Source organism: Manis javanica, chromosome X (assembly GCF_040802235.1).
Source record: "Manis javanica isolate MJ-LG chromosome X, MJ_LKY, whole genome shotgun sequence".
NCBI classification, from domain to species: domain Eukaryota; kingdom Metazoa; phylum Chordata; class Mammalia; order Pholidota; family Manidae; genus Manis; species Manis javanica.
Genome location: NC_133174.1, coordinates 13,618,637 through 13,635,634, shown reverse-complemented (window position 1 = coordinate 13,635,634; position 16,998 = coordinate 13,618,637). Strand labels below are relative to the sequence as shown.

The 16,998-nt window shown below is 40.6% G+C and overlaps 1 protein-coding gene across 5 annotated transcripts in view; it reads left to right on the top strand.

Annotated features, from left to right (window-relative positions):
- Positions 1-16,998, top strand: part of SH3KBP1 (SH3 domain containing kinase binding protein 1) — a 309,921-nt gene that overhangs the window by 57,415 nt on the left and 235,508 nt on the right. The gene's annotated exons all lie outside the window — the stretch shown is intronic.

The following is a 16,998-nucleotide window of genomic DNA, read 5'->3' as shown; positions in this document are numbered from 1 at the left end:
ATGATATATGGCAGTTGATTTTTAAAAAGGAGGTATCCAGGTGGACCTAATCTTATCACATGAGCCCTTAAAAGCGGAGAACTTTCTCTGCTTAGTGGCAGAAGAGGAAGTCAGATTTAAAGCTTGAAGAGGACCTGCTGCTTTGAAGATGGAGGGATCATGTGAGAATGAATATGCTTAACGTTACTGGAACAGAGAACAGACCTTGGCTGGCAACCAGCAAGGAAATGGAGACCTCAGACCAACTGCTGCAAGGAAATGGATTCTGCCAACAACCTGAGTGAGCTTGGAAGTGGATTATTCTCCCAAGCCTCTAGATAAGAGTCCAGCCTTTTTGGTGTCCTGATTTCAGCCTTGTGAGACCCTGAGCAGAGAAACCAGTTGAGCCTACCCAGACTTCTGACCTATAGAACTGTGAGACAATAAATGAGATGTGTGTGGCTTAAAATATAGATAGCAATGGCCTGGGGGCAGTGCTCTCCTTTCTCATTAGCAGGCTGTCAGTGGCGACTGAGTGGGGAATCTTGAATTTTGTTCCCTACTTAATTGTACCAGGTGACTCATGGCAGCTCTCCCCTCATCTGCTGGCATATTGTCAGTGGAGACCAGTGGAGAGTCTGGACTTCACCCTTCTGCCCCTGGCTCAGCAGTAGTAAGTGGCCCCTCTCATCCTCCCTAAGAGAAAGGGGTGAAGATCTTGGAGAAGACGGAACTGGAGAAAGGGATTCATTCAATCTGTATAGGAAGTCTAGGACAAACTCCTAACTGACCCATACATGAATCTGACTAGAATTAACATGCTAAAAAGCTTGAGAATAGAAACTGCAGTAGGGAATACCGTCCAGGTTGTCACAGTGACCTCTAGGTAATAACACAAATGAAGAACACCAGAAAAGCACTGGAAGGGTTCTGGAAACTAAACTGTCACTGGAATCACAGCTCACAAAAGTAACCCAGGACTTGCATGTTTAATCTCAGTAGGGTGACGGCTTGCTAAAATTTAAATAGTAGGGTGACGGCTTGCTAAAATTTAAATAGGATCCAGAGTTTTCTAGCAGGTCAAATGCCCAGAATACAATAAAAAAATCACTTGTCATACCAAGAACCAGGAAAATCACAACTTAAATGAAAAAACAATCAACAGATACCAACACTAGAAAGTTGCAGATGTTAGAATTATCTGTCTAAGATTTTAAAACAGCCATCATAAAAACGCTTTAATGAGCAATTACAAACACTCTTGAAACAAATGAAAATTAGAAAACCTCAACAAATAAGTAGAAGATATTTAAAAATGGAAATTATGGAACTGAAAAATAAAACCTCCATATTAAAAAGTTCACTGGATGAGCTTAATAATAGATTAAAGATGGCAGAGGAAAGAATTTGGGAGGTTGAAGACAGATCAATAAAAATTAACCAATCTGAACAACAGATAGAAAAGAGTTTGGAAAAAGCTGAATAGAGCCTCAGAGAACTATGGTACAATAACATAAGGTCTAACATTTGTGTTATTGGAGTCACAGAAGGAGAAGAGTATGGAAATAAAAGGTATTTAAAGAAATAATGGTCAAAACTCCCCAAACTGGGCAACAGGGATAAACCTTCAGACTCAAGAAGCTGAGCAAAACCAAAGAGGATAAGCCAAGATACATAATCACACTTCCATTTAAAACTAAAGACAAAAACAAAACAAAACAGAGAAACCACACATTACCTGTAGGGAAAGAATGATTTGAATGACAGTGGATTTCTCATGCAAAACCAGAGTCAAGAAGAAAGTACACAGCATTTTCAAGTGCTGAAAGAAAAGAATGATTAACTCTGAATTCTACATCTGGTGAAAATATCCTTCTGGAATGAAGAGAAAATAAAAACATTCTAAGATGAAGGAAGACAAGGGGAATTTGTCAATAGCAGACCCACCTTTAAATAATGACTAAAGATATATCTCTAAACAAAAAGGAAATGATAACAGAAGGAGGCTTAGAAAGGTCTCAAAGGAAATTTAAAAAATATGTCAAACTGAATGAAAATGAAAATGCAATGACAGAGAAAATCAATGAAAAACTGGTTCTTTAAAAAGATCAATAAAATGGATTGTCTTAAAAGTCTTAAAGTCTTAAGTCTTAACGACGATTGACAAAGATAAAAATGATACAAATTGCAATGTTAATAGTACAACGGGTGATCACTACAGATCCTTCAGCTATTAAAAGGGTAAGGGAATACTACATAGAGTTCTACACACACACATTTGACAGTTTAGATGAAATGGACCAATTCCTTGAAAACCACAAACTACCAAAACTCACCCAAGATAAAATAGGTAGATTATCTCAATAGTTCTATAACTATTAAAAAATTGAATTTACAATTAAAAGCTTCCAAAAAAGAAATCTCTAAGTGGAAGAGGGTTCCACTGAAGATTTCCACCAGACATTTAAAGAATTAGCACCAATTCTACATAATCTCTTCCAGAAATAGAAGAGGATGGAATGGCTCCTAATTCACGAGGCCAGTAGTACCTTAATACCAAAACCAGACAAACAGGACAAAAAAACTGTAGACCAATATCCTTCAAGAGCATAGAGATAAAAATCCTTGACAAAGTATTAGCAAAACAAATCCAGCAACATATAAAAAGAATTACATATCATGACCAAGTGCAGTTCATCCTAGGTATGGAAGGCTGCTTCAGTATATGAAAATCAACTAGTGTAATCCACCATATCAATAGGCTGTTGGAGAAAAAAATAATCACATAATCTTATCAGTTGATGCAGAAAAAACATTTGACAAAATTCAACACCCATTCATGATAAAAAATTCTCAGCAAAGTAGGAATAGAGGAGAATTTTCCTAGTTTGATAAAAAGCATCTACAATAAACCTACAGTTAATGTCATATTAAATGATGAAAGACTGAGAACGAGAACAAGGCAAGGATGTCTGCTCTCACCAGTTTTATTCAACGTAGTACTGAAAGTCCTAGCCAGTGCAATGTTAAGAAAAGAAAGAAAAGGCATACAGATTGGAAGGGAAGAATAAAACCACCTATTTGTATATGACATGATTCTCTATGTAGAACATCTCAAGACTCTACAAAGTAATCCTGGAACTAATAAGTGAATTCAGCAAGGTCACAGGATATAAGATCAACACACAAAAGTTAATATTTCTATATTATAACAATGAATAAATGGAAACCCAAACTAAAAACACAATGCTATTTATAATCACCCCTAAAACATTGAAATACTTAGGTAAAAATCTAACAAATATGTGCAGAATGTGTATGCTGAAACTACAAAATATTGGTGAAAGTATTCAAAGATCTAAATGAATGGAGAGGCATACTGTGTGTGTGAATTGGAAGAGTCAACAAGGTAAAGATGTTCTCCTGAAATTATTCAATAGGTTTAATGTAATTCCTGTCAAAGTCCCAGTAAAATGTTTTTGTAGACTTTATTTTCATTTGTATGGAAAAATCAAAGGAACTAGAATTGTTAAAACAATTTTGAAAAAAGATCAAAGTAGAAGGAATTACCCTATTTCATGACTTATTTTAATAGCTGTAGTAATCAAGACAATGTGGTTTTGGTGGAAGGATAGACACAGAGGTCAGTGAGACAGAATAGAGAACCCAGAAATAGACCCACACAACTATGCTCAACTGACTTTTGACAAAACAGCACAAGCAATTCAGTGGAGGAATTATAGCCTTTTCAACAAACGGTGCTGAAGCAATTGATCATCCAAAGGCAAGACAATGAACTCCACCCTAAACCTTATACCTTATTAGAAAATTATCTTAAAATGGATCATGGATTTAAATGTAAAACCTAACACTGTAAAAGTTTTAGAATTAAACAGGAGAAAATCTTTAGGAACGAGGCCTAGGTAAAGAGTTTTTAGGCATCACACCAAAAGAACATTCAAGAAAAAATTGGTTAGACGTCTTCAGAATTAAAAATTTCGGCTTTGTGAAAAACCCTGTGAAAAGGATGAAAGCACAGGTTACAGAATGGGAGAAATTATTTGTGAACCACATGTCTACCAAAGGACTTGTGTTTAGAATGTATAAAGAACTCTCAAAGTGCAATAGTAAGTCTTCAAAAAATTCCCGTTAAAAATGGGTAAAAGATATGAACAGACATATCACCATAGAGATTATACAGATGGAAAATAAGCACATGAAAAGATGTTCAACATTATTATCCATTAGAGATATGCAACTTAAAACCACAATGAGATAGTACTGTTAATCTATTAGAATGGACACTAGAATTCCTAAAATAAAAAAATAGTGATAACACCAAATGCTGGTGAGGATATAGAGAAATGGGCTCTCTCATGCACTGCTGATAGGAATGCAAAATGGTTCATCCACTCTGGAAAATAGTTCGGCAGTTTCTAATAAAAACATCAGTGCAGGTAAGGAAGAAGTCAAACTGTCACTGTTTGCAGATGACATGATATTGTACATAAAAAAACTGAAAGAATCCACTCCAAAACTACTAGATGTAGTAATCTGAATTCAGCAATGTTGCAGGATACAAAATTAATACACAGAAATCTGTTGCATTCCTATATACTAATGATGAACTAGCAGAAAGAGAAATCAGGAAAACAATACCATTCACAACTGCATCAAAAAGAATAAAACACCTAGGAACAAACCTAACCAAGGAAGACCTACCTATATCCTGAAAACTACAAGACACTCTTAAGAGAAATTAAAGAGGACACTAATAAATGGAAATTCATCCCATGCTCTTGGGTAGGAAGAATTAACACTGTCAAAATAGCCATCCTGCCTAAAGCAATCTATACATTCAGTGCAGTCCCTATCAAAATACTGACAGTATTCTTGAACGAACTGGAACAAATAGTTCTAAAATTTATATAAGACCCTGAATAGCCAAAGCAATGCTGAGAAGGAAGAAAAAAGCAGGGGGTATCTTGCTTCCCAACTTCAAGCTCTACTCCAAAGCCACAGTAATCAAGACAATTTGGTACTGGCACAAGAACAGACCCATAGACCAGTGGAACAGAATAGAGAGTCCAGATATTACCCCAAGCATATATGGTCAATTAATCTACAATAAAGGAGCCATGGATATACAATGGGGAAATGACAGCCTCTTCAATAGCTGTTGTTGGCAAAACTGGACAGCTACATGTAAGAGAATGAAACTGGATCACTGTCTAACTCCATACACAAAAGTAAACTCAAAGTGGATCAAAGACCTGAATGTAAGTCATGAAACCATAAAACTCTTAGAAAAAAGCATAAGCAAAACTCTCTTGAATATAAACATGAGCAGCTTTCTCATGAACATATCTCCCCAGGCAAGGGAAACAAAAGCAAAAATGAACAAGTGGGACTATATCAAACTAAAAAGCTTCTGTACAGCAAAGGACACCATCAGAAGAACAAAAAGGCATTCTATTGTATGGAAGAATAGATTCATAAATGAAATATCCGTTAAGGGGTTGACATCCAAAATATATAAAGAGCTCACGCACCTCAACAAACAAAAAGCAAATAATCCAATTAAAAATGGAGGATCTGAACAGACACTTCTCCAAAGAAGAAATTCAGATGGCCAAGAGACACATGAAAAGATGCTCCACATCACTAATTATCAGAGAAATGCAAATTAAAACCACAATAAGATATCACCTCACACTAGTTAGGATGGCCACCATCCAAAAGACAGACAACAACAAATGTTGGCGAGGATGTGGAGAAAGGGAACCCTCCTACACTGCTGGTGGGAATGTAAATTAGCTCAACCATTGTGGAAAGCAGTATGGAGGTTCCTCAAAAGCTCAAAATAGAAATACCATTTGACCCAGGAATTCCCCTCCTAGGAATTTACCCTAAGAATGCAGGATCCCAGTTTGAAAAAGACATATGCACCCCTATGTTTATTGCAGCACTATTTATAATAGCCAAGAAATAAAAGCAACCTAAGTGTCCATCAGTAGATGAATGGATAAAGATGAGGTGGTACATATACACAATGGAATATTATTCAGCCGTAAGAAGAAAACACATCCTACCATTTGCAACAACATGGATGGAGCTAGAGGGTATTATGCTCAGTGAAATAAGCTACAAGGAGAAAGACAAGTGCCAAATGATTTCACTTATCTGTGGAGTATAAGAACAAAGCAAAAACTGAAGGAACAAAACAGCAGCAGAATCACAGAACCCAAGAATGGACTAACAGTTACCAAAGGGAAAGGGGCTGGGGAGGATGAGTGGGAAGGGAGGGAGAAGGGAAATAAGGGGCATTATGATTAGCACACATAACGTAGGGGGGGCACAGGGAAGGCACTGTAGCACAGAGAAGACAAGTAGGGACTCTATAGCATCTTACTACGCTGATGGATAGTGACTGTAATGGGGTATGTGGTGGGGACTTGATAATGGGGGGAATGTAGTAACCACAATGTTGCTCATGTGATTGTATATTAATGATACCAAAAAAACAAAACATAACATCAGTGCACTTGCCATATGACCCAGCAACTGAACTCTTGGACATTCATCCCAGAGGAATAATAATTTATGTGTACACAAAAACCCGTACAGGAATGTTCTTGGCAGCTTTACTTATAATAGCCCCAAATTGGAAACAATCTGAATGTCTTTCATTGGGTAAATGTTTAAACACACTGGTCCATCCATACAATGGACTACTACTCAGCAATACAAAGGAATGAATACAGGGAACAACTTGGATGGATCCCAAGGACATTGTGTTTTGTGAGTAGATGTTCTGTATTGTATGATTCTACTTATATTACCTTCTCAAAGTGACAAAACTGCAGAGTTGGAGAATAGATTCCTGGTTGCCAAGGGGCAGTGACAGGGTGCAGGGAGGACTGGTGGGCCTATAAAAGGGTAGCATGAGGGAGTTCTTTTGTGGGGATGGAATAGTTCCATCTTGGTTGTGATGGTGGTTATGCAAATCTATACTTTGGATTAAATTACAGAGTTACATACACACATGTATACATCAGTGCGTGGAAAAACTGATGAGAACTGAGTAAGATGTGGAGTGTAGTTAACATTATTGCAGCAATGTTAGTCTTTTTGTTTTGCTGTTGTACTGTAGTCATATAAGATGTCATAGCTAAAGGAAGCTGGGAGAAGGGTTCATGGGACTCTATGCAATATATTTGTAAGTTCCTGTGAATATGTAATTATTTCAGAATTAAAGCTTAAAAAAAAGAATGCCATTGGGTTCCAACCTTGATTGTACATGAATATCACTGCAAGAACTTTAAAGAAATCTCGATGTCCAGGCTGTACCCCAGACCCATCTGTATCTCTTGTGAGTCTCAGCAGTGGCATGTTTTTAGGATTCCTAACTCTTGTTCTTGTTTTCCATTAAATTAAAGAAAGAAAACCACTTTCCCATCCCCTCTCCCACCCACCCCAGTTCTGCAGCCCGTCCCGGGTGTTGCAGTCATCTCTAGGGAAGGCCCCCTGGGATTTCGGGAAGCCCCACCCCTGTGCAGGTCCAAGGAGGTGATACTGTTTGGCCAGTCTTTGGTTGGCCTGGAGACTGGCAGAGCCAGTGACACAACAGGACGGGAGGAGAGGTGAAGTGGAGGCAGGTGAGAAGGGTGGCAGGCCTCCGACACAGTGGTGATGGAAGGGCCCGGATATAGGGCCCTGCCCTGGGTCTGCTCTCCAGGACAAACTCCTCGCAGGTCTGCTCTGATGCCCCTTCTGCTTTTGCCTCACATTGAGGCCAGACTGATGGTCTTGAAATGCAAATATGACCATACCCCCTTCCCCATGCACCCCATATGCTCTTAAAATCCTTCCTTGGTCTTCCTTTGTTTTTAGGATAGAGATTAAACTCTTGAATGTGATCAGCCTGCAAGTTCCTTTCTGCCTCAACCCCCACCTTTCTTTCCAGCCCATACCCCTGTGCCCCCTAAGTGCCTTCTCGGCTTCAGAGAGCAGCTCCTGCTCTCCCAGAACCCTTTCTTGACCTCCTGACTCTTACAAATCCCCATTTTCTACAAGCATTTGTAGTGCCGTATTTCTTTCCTCAGTAGCACTTGGCACTCTTGGGATTTTACATCTGTTTTTGTGGCTATTTGCTGAATGCCTCTCTTCCCTGGTGGACTGAGGTTCCATGGCCTCTGTGCGGCATTGTGTCCTTGGTGCCTGGCGCACAGCAGCACTTACCCAGATGTGTTGAATAAGTGACTATCTTTGTTGCTTGTTTCTCTACACTTGCGGTTATTGACACCATTGGGAACTTAGCCCTTACTCTGGATAGTGGCGCAGTGGCTTAGGTTCTGACTTCCAGAAGCAATATGGCTTGAGGATTTCCAGAGGAACTAGTTCTCCTGGCTCCTAGGAAATGAGCCTGGGCCAGGTTCAGTGTGGCGCTAGCCATCGATTTGAAGGTGGCATGCTGGACAGTGGTTGCTGGCTTCCCTGTTCAGTTGATGTTTGCATCCTTTATCTTTTTAGCAGCCTAGACTTCATTGCCTGCTGACAAGATACTACACAGCCTTAAAATGTGGAGCTGTAATGATTTATGCAATAATACAGCAGATACATATGCTACGGGAGAAAGGAGCAGACTGCTTAATTGTATACGCAACACGCTCTACCCTACCAAAACTTAAATATAGGGAAAAAATGCTAAACTGTTAATGGTGGGGGTTTTGATTCTTTATTTCTAAGATTTTTGAAAGTTTACTTAAAAGTGAGTTATTTTTTTGATTTGTTTACTTTTCCTCAGGAGTGTGTTCATCCTCCAGCCTCTTGGGGTTGAAGCAGCTCCCAGGTGTAAGTTACTTCCTCCAAGTTGTTTTTTAGATCCTCTTGTCTTCCAAGCGAATATGAGGTTAATGAAAGTACCAGATGACTTGTGGAATTGATTTCTTGCTTTGGAATTTGGTTTGAATTTTTCAGATTTGTAGATATCTGATTGTGCAGTGATAAAGCATCTTCACTTTTTCACAAACTGGTGACTCAGAGCACTGGTTTTGGAGTCAGAGCTGAGTTCTGCGACTTTGGGGATGTTAATTAAGCTCTCTGAGTTTCATTCATTCATTCATCAAATGCTTATTGAATGGTTACTGTGTCTTAGGCACTAGGGAATACATGAGTGATGTTAGACAAAAATTCCTGCTCTTGTGGGACTTAACATCTTAGTGGGGTGGATGGACAGTAAGCTGATAACATAATAACTAAGTTATGTAGTTTGTTGGAAGGAGTAAAAAATGGGAGTGGAGGGGTGTATGAATTTCGGAGGTGGGATTGCAATTCATGGTAGGGAGGCCAGCAAAGACCTTACCTGCAAAGGTGACCTGTAAGTCAAAACTTAGGAAAGGAAGTGGCAAATGGAGCCCCATGGGGAATTAGGGGAAAGAGCTTCCAGGCAGAGGCAACAACATGTGCAAAGGCCCTGAAGAGCGTAAGTCCCTGGTGTGGTGGAGGAACAAGCGACCAGTGTGCTAGAAGGGGGGACAGCCAGGTGAGAGCAGCAGGGGATGAGCTTAGAGGTCATATTTTATCTGATCAGTATTATTGGTGCTCTTAAACCAGGTTGTAAGAATTAGAATTGAAAAAATTAGGTTTACACACCTGACAAATTACACATTCTTCAGGCTGATAAATGTTGATATGAAGAAAGAAGTTCACATATCCCCAAACAGGAAGCAGAACATTCTAAGTTTATAGCACAGAGTAAATTCGATGTATTGCACAAAATATTTATTCGAGGAAGCCTTAAGGAATGTATGCCATCTTCCTAAGTTTATTGAAAAATATGAAATGGAATAAATGGTGGTATTTTGAAATAAAAATGGTTCTTTTTGGGATAAGAGTTTTCATATGTAAACAAGCTGCACAACAACTAAACTTTGACTTTTTAGATTGTCAACCCATCCATTCAACTTTTACTTGATGAATGACCTTTTAAGAATAATATTTTCATTTAAGGTACCATTGGATTTCTATTTCGGGGTTGAAAGCAGAGAAATATGTGCACAAACATCTGTAGCATGTATGATAACGGAGAAGCTGATCTTCCTCCTTCCCTGTAAAACACACACTGTGCGCTGGAAGAAAACCTGTCGTGTCCTTGTCTTTCTACCAAGTACTTTCAGCCTTTGTGCTGTGACCTGTGAATCAGGTCTGGTCAGTTGCATTCAGCACGTCTTTACTGGCGCCAGGCTCAGCTCCTACAGTGCAGGGCGGCGGCTGTAGACCAAGGCCCTGCCTTCTGGAGTGGGGCTGCGACTGGGAGCATACGGCCCAGTGATCCTAGAAGCCCAGTGATCCAGGTGTATTACTGCTGAGACCTTAGGGAAGTTACTTAATCCCTCTGGGTATACATTTATTTCCTCCTGTGAAAAATGAGAATAGCAACAATACTTACTGTACCTCTTTGCTTGGAGAGATGCATGAGATCACATGTGTAGGCAACTCAGAGGAGTAGTGTTTGATATATATTAATCAGTCAACAAATATTAGCTATTAATATGAGCATTAAGCCATTCTGAGAGAATAGAAAAATCGGGAGGTGGTGTTTGTCAGTTGGGTGCTGTGATATGGGTAGGAAGTTTGTTTGTAGAGGGGGACATACATGACACCCATGGAAGATGACCAGGTGGAGAGCGGCACAGGGAGAGCCTCAGGTTGTGGTGCCTTCCGTCCCAGCCAACCATACAGGGAGCTTCTGAGCAAAGACTGCCCCACAGAAGGGACAGCCCTGGGCAGGCCCCAAGCCCTCCGCCCCCAGGGCAGCAGCTGCCTGCAGGAGGTGACCTGATCTGGGAAGCAAGCTGAGGCAGATGCTGAAGGTATAGGTTCTGTCCTGCGGGGACATGTGCGCAGCACACCTCCAGGGCTGCCTAGGAGACATTTTGTTTCACTTTAGTTCCTTCACTTACAAGGGGACTTGAAATGACATATGCCCCCACCCTGGTCCACACCAGCCTTAGGTAAATTTCATCATCTTTCTGCCACTGAGGAAGGTTAGACAAGAGATTCTTGGAGGAAAGAGTGTTTTGTTTGTTGTCGTACTTCCTCTGGGACCACCAGGTTTTTCTGAAGAACACACACAATGAGATGATACCCTGTGTCAGAGTCTGGGTGAAAAACAAAGCGGGCTTGCCTGCATCTCTAAGCTGACAGGGTGTCCGAGCCAAACCACATCCTGCCCCAGGTTTCTTGAGGCAGGTGGTCCCAGATGGAGGTCCAGAGCAAGGAGCCCCGTGAAGCAGACTCTCCTGACAGGCCTGGGCCCTGCTGAGGGCCCACCGCCTGCTGGGTTCCCTGCCGTGCGGGGATGCCCTGGCTGCTGTCTGCTCTTGCACTGAACCTTTTGCTCCTCAGGAAGCAGCACAACTCATTGGCAGCCGTGCTGAAGCTCTCAGGGATGTCATTTTCCTGGCCGTAAAATGAGGCCATTGTTGAGACCTGCAATAGTATCAGCACAGCGGGGGCCAGGTTAAAACCAAAAAGGGGTTGTTTTCGCACATCATGGAAGAAAAAAATAAAACTGTATTTCAGATACTTACTGTAGATGTGCATTTTAGCCATGATTATAATAAATTATAATAGGCATTGATTTAAGGGTTAAATTACTTAGGAAGGCTGAGCATGTTTAGACAGTATCTTGTCCGCAATGGGATGCCAGCTGCTGAAGTCTTTGGTCACACGGGGTTTGCTTTCTGACTACATACAATTCATAGTAAAAAATGACCTTCAGATCAATAGGTTGACAAATTGTGGGCAAAAGATACATTACAACTGTTAAGAATCATAAATATCACCAAGTTATACCTGCTAAGTCTGTGGTCACACTGTCGTATTGGGGCCTTCATGGGCAGGTTTATTGCTGTCATTGTGTAACTGCTGTTGAACAGCTTGGTGTATATTCACTAGTCAATCTTAAATTGTGTCTCTCAGCTGCAAAATCATGAGTGTGTGCACAACTTTTTTCTCTCCAGATCTTGAGACTAGAATAATTGCTAACCTATTAAAACATATACATCTGCCATATGAAAGTAGTTTCAGCTCTTCTGTGTTAAAAGAATAATTATGACATTGGGCTCTGATGGCACATAATATCTGAATTTTGATATCCATTTGAATTGAGAGCATGTCAGGTTCATGTGTGGTTTCAGATGGTGAGAAATGACTTCTTTGGGCTTTCTGATATTTGTTCAGGGACCCTCTGTTATTTGGTTCAAAATAATCACATGACAGATGATCTCTTTGGTCTGTATAATCCATGCAATTATAGTGTGAGCTGCTCCTGTCAGTTAAAAACCCATACACTTCTTTAGCCTCTGATATTTTTTATTCAATTTAACTCATCCTTTTATTTTCAATTTTGAATTTGAATGGTTTCCAGTAACAGATATTTTAAGATGACAATCAAGTCTAGGGTGCTGCCAACTTTAAGCTGAACACAGTCCCAGCCCTTGAGCTGGATTTGAAATCTAATTTCAGGCCTGTTGCGATGCGGGGATGTAGCTGATTTGTAAACAGCCCTTGTAACAGTGTAGCATAGTTGACTAGCTATAGTTCTCAGGTAGGGGCAGGGGTGTTATTTAGCTGTCTAACTGGTCACCCTGATTGCAGTTCTACCTGGGGTACATCTCACAGATCCACACACGGTAATTAAAGCTACAGATGAATCGCTGGGTGGAGTCATCTCATTTTAGTCTCATTACAGACAAACTTAGGCCTGTCTTCATTCATTATAATGAAAGCCAAACAAAGATCCAACCACTTGATGAAAAACTATATCCTTTTTTCCGTTTTTAATTGGAATGTACAAGTAAATATTAAAGTGTAAAAATCATTAAAAGTCACTCTCTTTGCTAATAAGACTTACTGTAGGGCCATTCTTGGCCTGTGGCATGTATTTGCCATTCCCAGACTCTGTGGTCACTCAGCCTCCTCTCAGTCCTGTAACTCATCACTGTGACTGTCGTGATGGCAGAGATCAGTAGATTATTCATGTCTGTTCGTTTTTTGCCCAGAGTGGCTGGTACCGTCTTAAGTACAGAGAATGCACGTGTTAAATATTCATCTAGTTTAATTGAATTTAATATACAATCCTTAAGATTAATCTGAAGTTTTGGAGTCATTAATTGTTCATATTTTTCATAGCATATAATTTGTTTGCTATTATCTAAGAGAGTCAATTATTTAAGCAAAAAGGGCAGTTCTTTCCATGAGGTGGATCTTTCCAAGCTGTTGCTGCTTTTGTTTATTATATGACTACAGATTAAATTAGGAAGGCAGGTGAGAGGAGGAGTGGCCGTCTGAAGGTATGAGATGCCAGGTTTCTCCTAGGGGGAGATGATATACTGTAGCCTGGGATCCAACACTTGCTGAGCGACCTATGGGCCACTGGCACGTGCATTAGTAACTTCAACTTTCCATGAATATTAATAATAATGGCTGGATATCCATTTAAAGGGCAGTGAAACAACATGTAATATTGTCATATACTTTGATTTGTAAGCATGCACAAATAAATTGTTCTCTTTTAGGACATCTATTTTTCTATTCTAGTTTCTTCTTTCATTTCTTTGACACTGAAACTTAATGGTGTATTGGGATGATTTATATTTTTTCAGAGCAGTTTCTGAAGTGTTGCCAGAAACGCTGGTTGTTTTTTAAAATTCAGGTGATCTCTTAAATTATTGAACAAGAACCAAATGCTGTATACATATCTTAGTCTATTTATATCATAGTACTGTTTTCCACCATGGCCACCCACACCTTGATTTTATATTTTGAAATGTTACTGAACTGTTAAAATATAGAAGAGCAGGATAATATGAATAACATCTACCTACTCACCAAGTAGTTTCATCAAATGTTACCATTTTGTCATACTTCTGATTCTTTAAAAATCAGTAAATAGACTTCTAGTTTCAGCTCAGTGATGTAGAAAGCTGCCGAGACATCCCCCCTCACTTAGAAGAAAAAGTCTGGACAGACTAGAAATTACAGAGAACTGATTTGCAGGGCAAACAACCATTTCAAAGTTGGGAGAGAGAGAGAGGTACTTTTGGAGACACAAGACTGAGCATTTGCTTACTGGATGCAGAAGCCACCCGGTGATGCCATGGAAGTAGGTGGAAAGATCAAGCAAAAATGAGACAAATTGCTGGAGGCTAAAGTGTGCTGGCTGGGGAGTGTGAAGCTCCTGGGGGCAGTAGGTGGGTACGAGGGGTTCCCTCCCTGTTGCAGGCTTTTCTTCCAGGAGCCCCACCTGCCTCTCACAGGGAAGACTGGGGGAAACCTGGAAAAAACTCCCTGCCTGGGCTGGGGGTACTAGCTCAGGAGCCACTGAGAATTCCACTCAGACCCTTCTCCCTTAAGCAACAGGAGGCTTACTCTGCCGGGGGAAGGGTCTGAGGGCACTGGTGAAGCACCATGGCTGTGGGGGAAGTGAGTTCCACCCAGCTGCAGCTCCCCAGCTCCCCTAAAGTCTTAATCTGCAGGGAGAAGGCTCTCAAGGCTGTAGACCGAGAACACCAGGGGTACCCGCTGCAGGGGGAAGAGGGTTGGGGAAGCCCTGTACCTGGATGACAGGCAGAAGCACTTGTAAAGTCTACACCCTGAGACATAAACTGAGGCTTAGAATATTTGAGACCCCCCTACACACACACACACAAACACATGCATGCACACACTCACACATTAACAAGTCTTCAAGAATAACAACAGTGGATTACAGCACAGAGAGGTGAGAGACAGGCTGTCTTTGGGGAACAGCCCAAGCAGAAACCCCAAAGCCAGTAGGGGGTAGGGGGGAAAGATCACTAGCAGACTTTGAAGTTTCTGATGTCTATAGGAAAAGCAAACCTCAACACAGCCCAACTCCTGACTAGATTAACATTCTCACACTAAGGGCTCATTTACCTCAGTATCTAATGCCACTTTACAAAATGTCTGGCTTCTAACCAAAAGGATAAGGTATGCCAAAGGCCAGAAAGAGTCTGAAGAGACAGAGCCATCAACAGAACCAGACACAGAGATGACACAGCTGTTGGAGCTACCAAACTATATATAATACACACCTATTACCTAACCCTGTTCACTGAGTGCCCCTTATGTGCCAGGTGCCATTTTAGGAACGGGCTTATTTAACAAGGTCTGTTCTCTTAGAGAGTGTCCATCCTAACAGAGAAGAGAGAGCATAACTGTAGACAAGCAAAAAGATAATTACAGATAGTGAAACATGCAACAAAGAAATACAGGAGGGGAAAAGGTGGAGTGACTGACTGATGGAGTGTATAAACTGTTTCAGCCCAAGTCATCAGAGAAGGCCCCTTGGGGGAGGTGACATTGTAGCGTACACCTAAATGATGAGGAGGCTCCTGTAACTCTAAGCCATCCAAGTGGAGAACAGCAAGTAGAGGCCCTGAGGCATACAGGCTCATCCCCTCTGTATAAGTGCTTTGGAAAGTAACAGTGCTATGGGAATGTTGCTGATGAGAGCAACTCTTGCCACTGCATCACTGTCAAGGTGACCTAGGGAAGAGGTAGTGGGTTCTCTCCTGCTCACATTCTTCTTTTTCATTAAAAACTTATAGGAATACTCTTCTCTCCTCCCCATTTTGGAGACAAGGAGAATCTATTATACCTTTTTTGAAACCACTTCAAGACCTGGTACAGAGTGAAAAGAAAGGTGAATTCAGTGTTCTGAGTGGAGGCCTCATTATTTGTCCAGTGAAAGTGTATTACTTACCCCTCACAATTGTAGAGAAGGTGTGTTAACTCAACTAATCCTCACCCCCCATCCCCGACCCTAAGTAGTGATTATTCCTGTATTATAGATGGGAAAACTGAAGCCCAGAAAGGTTACCTGACTTGATGGAGATTGCAGATCTACTGAAGGTCAACTTTGATGTTTGCACCCCAGGAGCCTGACTTTGCATGATTGCCTTGTAAGAACTAACTGGAAGGATGGGTATTGTTAAAAAGTAGAGTCTCTGATTGAAAAAAAAATGAACATAGTCATCTACTTCTTAACGGTAACTCAGTTTATGTTACAGTATTGGCTGGTGAAACTGCCTAGGGAAATGGATTTAATGTACGAGTTCAACAGTCTATCATTTGTTCATTCGTCATGAGTGTTTAAAAACAGATGAAAATGGGAAATGGGTAGTTCAAATAATTTAACATCCAAATTCCCTCTGCTATCTTACTGCTACATGTGTTAACTATACAGTGTCAATACTGTGACGGCAATATCTGGCACTTGTCTACCCAGAACATTCTGGAAATTAGCATTTGTGATCTCAGTAACTGTTACGTAATTGGTACCAGTCTACAGTTTTGTAGACTGCAGTTTTCACCGACTCAAATACTTTGCATATTTTTCTGTAATAATGTTTATTCTTTGAGAATAAGTAAGTCACACTATAAATAAACCATATTAACTACAAGATTGGAGATGGAGAACTTTACATTGGATGAAGGGGGTGATTATATCTATTGGTTTCTGATTTTTTGCCATTAGAGGAAAGGAAAAAACTTTCCCACAAGCACCTCTCTTGACACCCCAAAGGTTGCTGTTGTTTGGTAACAAAACATTCATTAAAGAAAGTGAAAATGGTCGCTGACCAGTGTCATAACTGAGTACTACTGTGCGCATAGTCTATTATCTGTACTAGTTACAGTTCTACATGCTGGTGAGAAAAACAGCAAATTCATACAGCACTCTCCATGGATCAGAGAAGTTAAGTAACTTGCCCAGGGGAACACAGTGCCAGAGCTGGATTTGAGCCTGTGGGTGGTTAGACTGTGGAGTCCCACTCTCACTCCTAGTTGTACTAGGATTATCTGGGTGGCCTTTGCCTTGGCCGTGTTACAACAGTGACAACAAGACAAACTATAATTAGCATCAGGGGGTAACCAAATCTGTCAAGTTCTGAGAACCTGCTGGGAATCTTGGCTAAACTGGGTGTGAGG